The following is a 13313-nucleotide window of genomic DNA, read 5'->3' on the forward strand; positions in this document are numbered from 1 at the left end:
CAGAAACTTAAGAGATTTTTAATCTAGCAGAAGGCATAAATAAGAATGAATGGCTGGAAGCTGAAGCCAAACAATTCGGAATTAGAAATTCAACAATTAATTATTGTACCCAACTATCAAGGAAAGTGGTAGACTCTCCTTACCTTCCTGTTTCCAAATCAAGACTGTTGTGTCTCTGCAAGCTACATGTCAGTGCTCAATACAGATTAACTGGAAGAAGTTCTTTGGCCTCTAATATACTGAAGGTCAGACTAGATGATCTAATGCTCCCTTCTAGGCATACACACGATTAATCTATGACCATGCAGCTATATGAACCCTTCTGGAGGGTGATTTTCATCTTACGTACATACTATTCCCTTCACAATGTTGTCATTTCAACTATTGGGTAACTAAGCATTCATGTGCCAAACTATTAAAATCAGATACAGGGAGAAGCAGTGGTCAAGCCACCTCTGGCCATACTAATACATTTGAAATTGTGCTACTGATTGATTGAAGGACCAGGAGGTACAGTTTAGCCACAGGACTTCTAGGAAAAAGGGTTTCCAGTGATTCCTGTATAATCCATGCAGATTTCAGAGGCATCTGCCGGTTTGGGGCAGCCAAACCCCAACCACTTCTCCGCAAACTCAGCCTTCCTGCCCTATGATAGAAGAAATGGTACAAAGCTCGTAATGGCCATGTCTACATTTACTAAAAACTTCCAAATGGCCACGCTAATGGCCAAATCGAAGAATACTAAAGAGGTGCTAAAATGAAGCTGATAGCAATATGGGGATTTCGATGTTGGTGGGGTCCTTTCAAAAGGGACCCCCATATAGATGAGCAGCGGGTGAGCAAACCACGGCACTTTTTAAGTGCCGCGGCTGGCAGCATGCTAATGAGGTGCTGAATATTCATTTCAGTGCCTCGTTACTATTCTTCGATTTGGCCATTAGCATGGCCATTTCGAAGTTTTTAGTAAGAGTAGACATAGCCCATGTCTTTAATTCCCAAGTTACTATTGTCAATATAGGGCTCAACTCTAGGCCCACTGAAGACATTAAGAGGTTTCTTTGGACTTTAGTGAGAGTAAGTTAGAGTCTGAGTTTTTCAAATGATTGGGTTTAGGATATCACAATTTTGGAGTGCCCGGTTTAAGAACACCACTAGATCCCATGAAAATCAAGCTCTTGTAGCATTTCTCAAGGTGGGAAACCAAAAATAGAAGCACGTTGCTCTGCTCCTCACCTTTTGAAAACTTAGGCCAATGTCCTTAATACATCCCATAATGAACCATATTGTCTGTCCACTTTTTTTAGATATCACTACTCTGAATCTAACAAAGGATGCCATAAAGAACAGTCCCACCAAAGGCCACATGAAGCAAAAAATATGTAAGTACATGCAACCGAGCATTCCATACCATTAAAGACAGAAAATTAAAATTATACTGCATGCTGTCAAATCCAAGAGTTAATATATTACAGGTAAGCAATCTAACTAAAAGCTTTCTGGCCTTTTTGGCAGCACTGTCACAGACTTAAAATGCAACCGATGAACCATAAAAGCACCTACATTAATAATGAATTGTGCCAGAGTGGACAATTTTTAATTGGCTGGCCATTTAATATATGTTTAATATGGATGGGAAACTTTGGGATCGGTAAGCCTTGCTACACATGTTTTGACTGCAAAGGATTAATTAGTTTAAGATCATGATGCTTCCCCCCACCCTCAAATTTATATCAATATATATTTTTCTGCCCCCTCTCCCATAAGGGTCACTGAATGTTTAAAAATATGTTCCTTTCTTCTGAGAACCTCATGCTGTCACTGAAGCCAAGCATACACCTCCCACATGCTCTTCAGTGAGATATACAGCATACACCTGTGACGGTTATTTATTTTTCATCAGGTTTTTTTTTCTTTCCTTTCTCTATCATTCCCATTTTCCTCTGTCACCTGAGAGAATGTGAGCCCACTGAAAGTCACTCTCAAACCTGTTATTTGTTTGCATCAACATAGTGCCAAGGAGCTCCAGTCACAACCAGGACCCCATTGTGCTGAGCACTGTACAAACGCATGGAGTATGCATAGTTTCCAAATTAGGCAAAAGCCACCAGTTTGCTCAACTCTTATATTTAAAATACATCCCCACAGAGAAACTAGGTAGCATTTTTTTCTTATTAATACACCTGGCTTCAGATAGTAAACATTTACATAAATAGTTTCTAGGTTTGGGCAGAGAATCTGAATAAGGTAATCCCAGCAGTCATTTTAAGTCTTGCTTTGCTTTTTCTGGATAAATATCAAAAAGAAAACAATGTTCCTTTTTCCTTTCGAATTACGCAAAGTATGTTCAGCTTTGTGTCTGAGAGCCATAGGAATTCCACAATTCTTCATGGGTTGCACAGTCAGCGGAGTGAACTGTTTGACACAAAATCCAAACTGTTCAGTGATGTACCAAAAATTTTGGTTTTGCAGCTGCCTTTTGGTATACAGTATGGGTGGTTCCTGATATTCTAAAAACCTAACAGGATGTGGGTCAAGGGTTTAACATTATTTTAGATCTGAATGTACGACATGACACACAGGCAAAAGTATTCACAAATCTAAGGCTGCCACAGATGACCTGCTTGGAGACAAACAGCCTAACAGATAAAGAATGAATTGAGGACTAGGGGAAGAACAGGCTGATGCAAAGCTCAAATGTTTGCTAGCTTCAAAGACAGGTTCACTGCTATCCAACTTGCTTCTCTCAGCTCAGAGAGCTCTGTAGCATCAGGCACTGGGCTGGGATCCAGAAGAACGTTCAGAGAAACTAGATAGCTTAACATTATGGAGATTATAAAAAGTATTATTCTTTTTTGTTTTAAAATTGCCAGCATGTCTTGGGTTTGAGTTGTGATGAGGGGAGCACATGTGTGTTTCAGAGTTTGTTGTGACTGTGGCTATTTAGCCACAAATACCTTCTGCACTAATGGGGGAAAAAAAAAAACACTCACCAAGGCTGCCTGGGCCAAACTTGAAAATTGATTTAGCAACTATTTTATCCAAATAATATCCCAGAAAATCCAGCTGTACTCTAAACAGTAACTGTAGCAAGTTTAGGAACTAAATTTGAACACTAAACTTTGGAACAGAGGGGTCTTAGTCCTGCTTTAATGAAAAGCTCAGCCACAGAGTCACTACTGATGCCTCCACAATACTTCGGAAGTTCATCCAAGTCTTGAATGTGCAAAAGTGGGTTCTACTTGGCCAGGACCATGAGTTGTGCTTCCAGTCAGACATGGTAGGAAACAGAATTGCAGGTCAGTGAAAAAAGCGTAGGAGATTATTAGAGGCTCAACTGCTTCTTATTTTTATAAAGAAGAAAATATTTATTACAAAAAACACCCTGATTCTAGCCCATAAGTTAGACACAGGCTTTCAAAGCCTGGTTTAATATCTGCAACTGCAGAAGGAAAATATACCAGCCTGTTTTTGGAAAGGAAACACACACACACACACACACACACCAGCTGATTGCATTTTCAATCATCCAGTGAATCCCATATAAGTAGCCAAAGGACACAGAGCTCATGATAATGAGCCACTTATCAGGAAAGAAATGTTCCTCTGTTGAACATGTCAAGTCTGAGTCAGAGCTATACACATTCTATGGCTCTCCGTAGCATCTGTAACTGCATAACCCCTAAGATCGTTATCACTGGCAAATATTCTAAGCCAAAGAAAGAGCACCTGCTGCAGCACAGGGGAAAATGTATATAAAACGGGGACAGATGCAATGTACTGTCCCATATGATATAGACAGCCTCATGGAAGGGATAGGGAGTATGGCCTTTAAAGTAAAAAGTATTCATAAAGAACTTTGGCCCCACTTCATGTATTAATGTCCACAGCAAGAGCACTCAGTATGTTTCATTCCTCTCACCCTCAGTAGCCAGAAAGTAAACCCAAGAGAGTGGTCATGTGCCACTGATTTCCCAGTTTATGAATATGCACTTCTCAGCACCAGAGTTGTGTCTGCATTTTTTTCCATCCATGGGTGGAATAAATTGTGTTATGTCCACCAAGGATATTGGGATGTGCACCACCAATAGAAACATAAGCTGCTGGTTGTTGGTATTCTGCTAATCAGCTGGGTGGCATCCAAATCTCTAAGGGGAGCATCGTATCTTCTGTGGCGTTGTGCTCTGTGACCCTCTAGTTACGAAAGGGAGTAAACTGGCTGTTGCAACTCCTGTGTGTCAGCAGTGGGCTGAAAGAAATATACAGTATTTCTTCTCCTGTGCTCTCCTCCACACCCAGCATTAAAGAGGAAAACTTGAGCCTGTGTGTTCACCTGACTTGACGATTTTTGCACAAAACTCATACAATTTTTTGAGCGTGATGAATTGTCAAATTTGAAAGTGCACAAGCCAAATTTTTCTTGTGAAAGAAAGAAACATTTATAATTTCTATTTAAAATAGAAAGTCGAATCAGGCAAAATTGCAATGAAGTTGCGCTTCAGGTAATGGATTAGAAGATTCAATTTGTGCACTAACTTCTTCAAGCTACTAAGATAGATTGGTGCTTTTTAGACACCTTTCATATGGGACATAACGGGGTTGACAGAAGTAAATTCAAATCTTCTGTGATTTGGATTTTGTAGCAATATTGATAGGAGTGGTGGGCATAATGGCCTGAACACTTACTTTTGGCCTGGATTTCTCTGGTTCCTACAACTCATATCCACAGCTGTCTGATAGTACTGTAATGACTATAAAAAACATACAGGAGAAACAGAGAGCTGAGGCCAACAAGGCAGCAGTGAAATGATTGTTACAGTATGTTAATGGCTTTTCTCTGTGTTTTATAGGCATTATGTCTGAGATGCTTTGGTGTGTGTGTGTGTGAAAGAAGATAATTCAGAACACTAACAGATTTTTAGAGGTGGCTCTGCCCATGTAAAGGTGCTTGAGTCATTGGCAGAGCAAGCGTGAGTCAATGGCATGATGGGAAACTGTTTTTAGAGGCAAAACAAATACCTATCAGGGATTTTTATCCCTAGGGCATTATCATCCCCATGTGTCAGGGGAAACAAGCCTCTGGCAGTGTAAAAATCAATGCAGGTACATGGAAAAATCTGAAGTCTCATAGGCTGCCATTTAGCAGCCACCCCCCACCCCAACGGTCACTCTGAGTCAGTTGGTTTCCCCGGTAACCTGAACTCATGAATTATTCCTGGATGCAGGTTTGAAATAGAGTCTTCTGATTGGCCGAAGGTAAGCTTTTCTAGCACCTTCGGCCAAGAAGAGGACCTGTTTGAAAACACCTGCGTAGAATTTTGGATATGGTAATCAGGTAATGAATAATCATGAGTTTGCTCTATAAATTCAGGGCTGTCAGTCCATTCTGCAGCCCTTGGAGACACAGATGAGAACTCTGTTACCCAGCACAGGGGAGCGTGGCAGCACAAGCTGCGTCTGCTAGACCCTCAGGTCAGGCTCAGGCCGAAGAAGCTGAAATCACCTCAGCGTTCGCAGCACCTGCTGTGGCGCCGACCACAGCTGCCTGAGGCCTGAGTGGACCAGCGGCCCAGAAGTGGTGCCAGCGCGCCTCACCGCTCACAAGCGGCGCGCTTGCTTCGAGGAGCAACAAGTGGGCTCCTCGGTGTACCTGTTGGGTGGTGAACTGGCCCGCGGCTCCGGCCGCGGGTACTGCATACCCAGCAGGGAAACCAGGAGCCCACCAACACCGCGTTATCACTGCTGCTCCTCTCACCGTTCCACCACCCGCATCGCTCCCTAATTGACACAACCTACCGGACAAGACAACCCTACCTGGACCAGACAACACACGGGATTGGACACCTACCAACCAACAAGACACGTAACTTTAGACCCGTGGCAAGGCCCCGGTTTTTTTTTCCCACTGGATTTGGCACTTCACATACATTTAAGAGACACTCCTATCGTTGTGGGCACCGGGACCCCTGACATGGGGGCAGAGGGTCTCACCCACCGCCGCGCCATCTTCCGGCAGGGGGAGGGCAGAGCCCAGGGGTCCAACCCCTTACGGCTGGGCCTAAAAAGCCCATACACTCCCAACTGGGGACACACTTGATTGAAAACGTTAGCTATAATTATTTGTATCTTCAGTCTTAGTGTTAGAGCCATTAATTAAATAGAGTTATTAAAGTTATTAGTTAAATAGAGTTACTAAAGTAAAATCTTAACTTGGTGCCGTAAGGCATAAACAAAGCCACCTTGTCCCCTTTTTCCTTTCACTCCCTCCCCTTATATTTATCCCAGTGTGGGTCATAAGATCCCTGGGAAAAGGCTGGGGTTTAAGGAGGTTGGCTTCGGGTGGAATCCCCGGCACCCTCCACCGCCAGCCACTTGAGCCGGGAGTAGCGCCCCGGCCCAGATTCCCTTTACCCTTCCTTCCTTTCCCCAATTTACTAATCAAATTTCTTGCTTTGCGGATAAATAAAGTCAACCATACAGGTGATCCTCATGGAGTGTAAAATAATAATTGTGAGTTAAGTATAGTTAAATTAGTAGTTAATATAGATTAGTGTACGATCTGTTGTGTCTGTGTTTCCTGTTGCTTTTTATTATTAATAAATCAGTTGTTAATCGCACCCTTTAATCTATGCCTGAGCCTTGCTTCCCGTTCCAGCCACTACCTGCTAAGGGAATAGAGTGGACCTTAGGTGCGCTTGCATTGCCCCCCCATCAACGACTGCACCATTCTCCTGCTCGGTGGGGTGGTTGGGTCCCCCCGGGAACCGTGGGTCCTAGCGCCTGGCTCGCCCGCACTATTTCGGCCACCAAGCGGGGAGAAACCACCGGTTGCACAGCAATACCTTGGTTTTGATGCAGGAGAGAAATGCAGAGTAGTGTGATGTAGTCAAAGCAGCAAACCAAAGCAATGTTCTTGATAAATGTGTATTGAATTGACTTGAGGAGGACAAGATTACATTTCTCAAGGCCAGAAAGGAAGCTGCAGTAATCAAGATGGAACATAAGTGCTTGGATGAAGCTCTTAGTTGAGTAAGTTTAGAGATGTGTAGGAAGGAGTGATGAAGGATAGATACTGATTGGCTGTGGGAGGGGAGGCTTTAAAGTTTTTCAACTTCTGGCAATAGATAGATCGCTTTACAGTTTTTAAAGCCAGAAAGGGCAAATATTTAGCAAGAAAGAGAGCACATGCTATCCAATCTGGATTTAGAGTCTTCAGGATATTGAGAAGAAACTATACCCTTTGGTAAAGCCTTCCAATATGGTATGGGAGTTAGGGTAAATATTTAATTTGCCACCTGTTGGTAAAGACAATATCTGACAGTTCACATAGGTGAGATGATGTCATTTATAAACCTGCCAAACCTCAACATTTCTGCTGAGCATTTCTTCTGAGGTATAAATGCCAACTATAGTTTTAGTCTTTGGTAGCCAAAGGTAGCATGTCACTACATAGAAAGAGGCCTTCATTCTGCCTTTTTCATTTTAGCAATATTTTTACTATATTGAATTCTGCTCTCATTTACAATAGAGTAAATTCAAAGTCCTTTTAGTGAACAATTTTTCCACTCCTATTTAAGATGAAAACTAGTTTTTATGGGAAGTTTGTCTTAATGAGGAATCTCAAATAGGTCTCTTAATATAAAGTACTTTTCTAAACTAATACTTTATCTTTTTTCTCAACTTCATCTCCAGGGGAAACACTTGCAATTGGAGATGAAAGTGTCTCATTAACACTTTCAAAAGGTTTTAAATGCATCTCTCTTGGCTATCTATACAGTTACAGTGTGTACATTTTTTTTTCCTATTTCTCTGTCTGGCTGTCTAGATTAGAGTGATCTGTCAACATAAGGTTTGTTGGAAGATATCACAGCCAGACAGCAAAGCAGATCACTCTGTCAACAAAGAGTGGCCTGACTGCCCAGCCACTCTCTCAACAAAATGGCCACCCAGAACAACGCCAGACACGGTCGCTTGGCTGGCAATCTCTTCGAGGAACCCCAGTGAGGCACGCCATTAAAGGCTCCAACCCCTCACCCCTCTCCCCTGCCACACCCATTCCCTGACAAGGCTGAGGCTTGCCTAGCTTGGTGAGGGACAGAACAGCTGCTACCTACAGCAGTGCTAACATACTTGCTAAGAGAGACACCATGCTTTCAAGCTAGCGATGGTGCCAGAGCAGCTCCAAGCTTTCACTGGCCTCACTCAGAGGTGATTCAGCTTCTGTTGAACCTCTTCACGGCTGCCTTTCTCATTCCCCCCCCAGGGAAGATGACCAAGATGCCACCATCAAGGAGCATGTCCTTGCTACCACACAGGTCTACCTGCGCTCCCTTCCCCCGGGTAAGAGATGGGTCTGGAGGCACAGGACCAGTACCAAGAGGTGGGACTGGCTAGTCATCGGGCAGTGGGATGACCAGCAGTGGCTACAGAACTTCTGCATGTGGTAGGTCACCTTCCTGGAGCGCTGTGCATGGCTTGCCCCTGCACTCTTGAGACAGGACACCTGGCTGTGGTCCACCATCCCCATGGAGAAGCGGGTTGCAGTCTCTCTCTGGAAGCTCGCCACCCACAACAGCTACCACATGTTGGTATGGGGAAGTCCACCATTGAGGCTCTCCTTTTGGAAGTAAGGCACTCTCAGGCTCCAGTCCCTGCATGAGGGGACAGGGGTGTCCTGCCAAAGGGGGACCTCAGGAAGCAAAGTCTGAAGTGTAAGGAGTGGAGTTGGGGTAGGGGGAACCCCATCTACAGGGGACCATGCCATCCCACCCTCTCACAACCCTCCTTCTGGGGGGTCAGCCTCACATAGGGGACTCCTGAAGAGCTCAGGAGGGGGCCAGGGACCCAAGCCAGGAGCTCTAACTGCTGCCTCAGCTGGGTCTGCATGAAGGTGCAGTGTGCCTTTGGTTGCCTCAAGGCATGTTTTTCATGCCTGCTCACCTGCCTGGACGTTTGAGAGAAAAAAAGCCCCCGAGTTGGGCCCAGCACAATGTAGTGAAGGGGAAAGGCAGATGCCTTCCACTGAGGGTGAGGAGCAGATGCAGACCATAGGTACGAGCAGTCCAGCCTACAGAGATGGGGTGTGGGTTCAGGAGGCTCTTAGGAAAATCCTCTCCCATGGTCCCTAATCACTCTCCTCAGAGCTCCCGCAGCGGGTTCTCAGGCCCACAGCCCTACTCTGTTCCCACCATGATCCCTCCCTTCACTCCCTCAGCCTCTCCAAACCCCTGCTCAATAAAGAGGTACACTGGGGTGGTGAATGACTAGTTATTTTACTTAACCAAAGAAAAAACAGTGCAAAATAACTGGTATAATTGCAAACTATTGACAATAAAGCAAAGTGCAAAAAACTTTGAACTATGTACAGTGAATAGCTTGGGACAGGGGTAGGAGACCTCAGTCCATGGAGGTGATGGAGGGCCATGAACCGAGGGAGTGGGATAGCGACCAAAGGAGATGTCCAGCCACAGAGGGGTCTCCTTGTGGGTAGCACATGAGCTGGGAGCAGCCTGGCCCTCCTGAGGGACCCCACACTCTCCTCAGTGTGTCAGGAGTCAGGCCAGCACCTTTGTGGTCAGCCGGCTTCCAGCTGGGACGAGTGCTGGTAGGGCACCCCTCTCTCTGGGGCCTGGGGCTCTTCCAGCCTCCCATGAAGCTGGCAGCAGGCTGGAGCCCATGCTTGGGCACTGTTTGCTGGGTCCAAGTAGCGCACACTACTTCGCACATAGTTCCATGTCCCAGGACCACAGAGCAAGGTCCAGCCCCAGCAGGGCAGGGGACACTTGCAGCACACCCAGTCCGTGCCCACCTCCCTTACCCTGGTGTATGTGACATGTGGGGTACTCACCAGAGGGACCCTCACCCAGCTCTGAAGACACCCAGGAGTTAGCCTGTCTGGTGAGAACCGGCTCCAGGCTTACTACGAGGGTGTTGCTGCTCACCTCTGAGGCCACGTCTGCCTCCAGCTCTGATGGGGGTTGGGACTCGGAGGCCTGCTCCTCTTCTGCCGGGGGCTCTGGATGTGCGTGGGGGGGCTCCAGCACCATGTCAAGGGTGCCCCCCCCACAAGATGTCATGAAGCTGCTTGTAATAGGGGCAGGTGATGGGTCCTGCCCCAGAGTATCGGCCACCATCCCAGGCACAGATGTAGCTCTGCTGGTGCTCCCTCACCTTTGCCCAGATCTGGTCCACTCTGCATGGGGATGGCCCTGTTCCACCTGGGTGGTGGCCATCCAAGCATAGGTGGGGGCATTATGGTGCCTTGCCTTGGGCTCTTGTAGTAGCTCCTCCTAACCCCACAGGTCCAAGAGATCCTGCACCTTAGGCCTGGTCCAGGAGAGGGCCTGCATCTGGGTGCCCCTGAATCTTTGGGACCCCTCTGGCTAGTCCTGCAAGGGTCCAGAGGGGTCTTGGTCTCCCTGTTGACGTGTCATGCAGAATGCTGGCTGGAAAGGAGTGGCTGTGAGGGAATTTGCACAACAGCTCGTAGCTCTGCTATTTGCATGCTTTCAGCTTCCTGCCACAGGGTTTCCAAGGATTCCCAGGGCTTTAAGAAGGACCAGAGACAGGCACCCTAGAATGCTGATGGCTGTGGACAGGGTGTCCCCCAGGGCACCTGCACAGCTCTTTTGAGGCCTTTTCTGTCAGCAGAAGGCCCCCCCGCAAGAATGTCCAGATTGGCTTTTTGCTGGCAGAGGCATTATTCCTCATGGTGAGCAGGATACATCTGTCCACAAAAGTGCTGCATTCTGTCAATTTACTGTCTACAGAATGCTTTGGTAATCTGGACACTCCCTGGCTTTTCTTGACAAAACTCCCTTATGTAGGTGTAGCTTTTAGGTTTCCATTTCTGTTCCAGCTTTATGTTCCTTGTGCACAATGCAAACCTGATAGTATTAACGATAAGATTTAGTTACAGGTGTGTAAAACAACACTTAGTCCAATAATCAATAAATAACCATATATAGAAAAAATATACATTAGGTACATCACACAATACAACAAATAGAAACTCAAATTTCTATTATGGGAACCACATTTACTTAAGGTTTTATAACCAATGAAGAAAATGTTATTTTTTCCCAAGTGGCATCTTCTAAAGCTTGTCTTTTTGTAAAGAAGTATCAGTTTCTATATAACAAGAAAAATATAGAAGGCTACATTAAACTGAATAATATATCAGAGTATATTGTGAGATACTTGGTCAGAATTGCCCAACAGAAATATTTACATTTTGCATAAGGGTTAATGGATGATGTTACTTTACTGTAAAAGAAAAATGCGATTTATGACCTAGTATTAGACGACGCTAAGCAGCTTAATCTGATTTTCTTTGAAAGCAAAGCTGTGGATTTGGAAGATATGTTCTTTAATGAAGTAAAATGCCTTTAAAAAAACAGAAAGATTAATTATCATTGCCATGTCTTATTTGAGGTCATTGGTCCTTGAACTAACATGTTTTCTATATATATATTTCTAATCTTTCCCCCACTGCTTCTTGCTGTACAGCCCTACGTAAGTTCATGTTTTTTCTGCAAGAAATAAGATTGTTCAGAGCCATTGAAAAGCATCTTGTGATAATCCAAACAATAATGTATTTATATACTGAATATAAATGTCTAATGACAGATTTCCATATTGTGAACACAATTTAGAATGAGACATCATATTCTTCTGGTGAGTAAATTGAAAGATAATACAGGCCTAAAGGCATATCTTACATTTTAACCCATCCTTCATATTCTATTACTTGTGCTGTGAGATGGCACCAAAAATCAGTAAGTGGGCAGAAGTTTTACACTGTGCTTGATCTAAAAAGTCTTGGATTTCACAGTGCCTTTATGTCAAATGAACTTACTGGTTCAACAGAAACAATTAAATTGAAAACTCTATGTCCATGTCTACACTAGCCCAAAACTTCAAAATGGCCATGCAAATGGCCACTTCTAAGTTTACTAATGAAGCACTGAAATACATATTCAGCGCTTCATTAGCATGTGGGCAGCCATGGCACTTCGAAATTGATGCGGCTTGCAGCCGCGCGGCTCGTCCAGATGGGGCTCCTTTTCGAAAGGACCCCGCCTACTTCGAAGTCCCCTTATTCCTATGAGCAGATGGGAACTTTTTCAAAGTGCTGCGGCCACCCGCATGCTAATGAGGCGCTGAATGTGTCTTTCAGCGCTTCATTAATAAACTTCAAAATGGCCATTTGCATGGCCATTTCAAAGTTTTTGGCTAGTGTAGACACGGCCTATATTTCACAAAGAAACAGCAAAAGATGCATGGATAGTATTCATTGTTCAGATTTAACTGAGCATTGCGTTCTGTAAATGTACATATCCCTCTACCAACATAATGTCTTATCTTTCTTTTTTTTTGTCTAGTAAGACCTGACATGTTCTGATATGGATCAAATATAATCAATATTAAAGAATAAGGCAAACTGGTGACTCTTAGTTAGAGTTACACTATGTGAATAGCCTTATAAGCTGTGATGTTTCTTCAACACTGGTAGTGTGTAAAAGTGGCCTCCTATAAATGCAACAATGATACATCACAAGTGCCCTACAGGAAACTGTAATGAGCTGAAATTCCTGTGGATACAAACACTTGAATCCAAAAGAGAGACACATGGGGAATATCTGAAGAGATATATACGGGCTTCAGGAATTTGGCCAATAGCAGAAATTAACCTTAGATAGGAGATGCCTAGCTGTCTAAACAGAAAGACGATCCCAATGAAAACAATAGCAAATGCGGGTATTTAACAAACCCTTATTTCTTAAATTCTTGATACCAAATCCTCCAGTCCTATTTTACTGATGAATGGTTGAAAAAAGAATTGAAGGATTCTGCCTTTAAGACTGAACTTCACATCTACAGAGTGACTGGATACATGTCATTGTTCAATTTTAGCTAAGACTTATTTTGAAGAAGTGACAAACTAATAAAAATGGCAAGAACAGACCTCTCTTCTCTATTAAAATTAAGCCAGGCTTGATGGAATTTAGAAGGAAGAAACATTGCACATTATTAAGTGGCTGTAGTAACTGATATCATTAAGAATAAAGATGTATTATTTGAAATATTTTCTACCAGAAGGCAAAAAGACATATTGTGCCCAGAATTACAGAAATCTTGCAATATGAATATAAAAAGATAATATAGTACCACAGCAGCTGATTTTTAAAATTAAATGTTCCTCAAACAATAAAGTATAAAATATTTGTTTTAACATTGCTCACACATAAAAATTAAATTGTTTAACATTATTACAATTTTAATTTTTAAATGTGTTTAATAAAGGCCATTTATAA

Source organism: Carettochelys insculpta, chromosome 4 (genome assembly GCF_033958435.1).
Source record: "Carettochelys insculpta isolate YL-2023 chromosome 4, ASM3395843v1, whole genome shotgun sequence".
NCBI lineage: Eukaryota > Metazoa > Chordata > Testudines > Carettochelyidae > Carettochelys > Carettochelys insculpta.